Consider the following 1719-nt stretch of genomic DNA (forward strand, 5'->3'; position numbering starts at 1 on the left):
ACCCCTTGCACCGCCCCTTTTAATTTGCAGTAAAACATAATTCATACCATCAAAATCAAGAATAAGGAGCGAGCCATGCCTACTTTTTCTTTTTGTCTAGCTCATCGGCCCCTATTTTTTATTTTTACCGAAATCAAAGATATTTATACTGACACTTTTCTGAATTTTTCTTTTTTGTACCATAGAAAAGATAAAAATTACTTAAAACTTCTAAAAAAATAATTGTTAGATTAATCGCGCGCCCTTTTATATTTCACAGTTCAATTTAGGTTGAAAAGTATGCTCGGAAAAAAATCTAAATTTTTCCTATTCACCATATTACCGACACTTTCCAGTGATTTAGGATTTTTCTCTATTTAGGTAGCAATTTAGACGTACTCGCACACAGCCTTAGTACATTTTGTAATAATAAACACGATATTTACATGAATTCCCTTCAATCATTGATTTTATGTCTTACTCCGGCTTCACATGCTGAATGTTTGCTTGGTTTCATGAAGATTATCGGTCGATTTAACAGAGATGAACGCATGCATTTTGTCGGGCAGGTTTTGGTTTAAAACATCATTTTCGTCTGATTTATCGCCTGAACGTGATTCTCTGTAAAACAGAAAAAACTTTATTCTCATCTTTTTAAGTTTTCTTTATAAATTAAATATGCAGAAGTTAAATCCGAATAGGACACGACCTTCACCCATCTGTTTAATGGATGAAATCTATTTTGTATCAAATTTAACGTGCTAGTAAATATTTCACGAGTGGGTTAACTGAAAAAATCCTAGCCAGGTTACTTTAAATTAAGTATTCAAAAGCTGTTTTTTTTTTAATTTTGCACTCATTTGTTCAATGAACAAGTTTCATATATAGTATATTTTGCTTTGCTGCCTTTATGCCTAAGTGCACATTTAAAATACCTCCCCCAAAATGCGAATCAGCGGCATTATTTTTAACATTTATAAGGAAACTGCTCCGATACATGCATTCTAAATACCTGCACATTAGCGATACCTACCTTAAAAATTTGCAACTATTATCAATTATCAAAGAAAGTATTACGTTTACCTGTACTGCCTCTACACTTACCCTAGATTTACAAGCTTCTATTTATTTTGCTCATATCGCGGAACAACGAAAACGGCTATAATTTTTTGAAGTTATATAGACAATTAGATACCATTCAGAGAAAATTTCGCTTGCAGTAGTTTCTACGTGGTAAGTGCTCCTCCATTATTTGATTTCATAGCGATTCGGATACCTTCCATATTGGAGTAGTAAAGAAAATTCGCTTAAATGCTTTTTTCGGTTAAGCGCACAAGTTTTTCGTGCAAATATGGATGGACAGCTAAGCAAAATATACTGTATACCAATCGAAAGCATAAAGCCTATAGATTGTGTTAAACAGATGAGTGAAAATTACTAGTATTGGTTGCGTTCCCCAATTTTCTGGGCTAAAACCTGCAAAACTGTCACAAAGCAAATGAAGCCAGACAACCGAGTACGGGAACGCCATCTGGTAAATTCCTGTAAATTCTTGCAACTTCTTGCGACTTAGGGAACGCAACTATTACTTACCTGTTCATAGCTGTCAAACAGATAGATAGGCCTGGAAAAAAATAAACAACCCAACGTTTTCACATTTTATGGGCTTAATACTCTCGATTGATATATAATTAAAAAAATATAATAATTTTTGAATACTTCATTAAAAATATCATAGCC

Source organism: Rhagoletis pomonella, unplaced genomic scaffold (genome assembly GCF_013731165.1).
Source record: "Rhagoletis pomonella isolate Grant_MI unplaced genomic scaffold, Rhpom_1.0 Rhpom_scaffold_00014, whole genome shotgun sequence".
NCBI lineage: Eukaryota > Metazoa > Arthropoda > Insecta > Diptera > Tephritidae > Rhagoletis > Rhagoletis pomonella.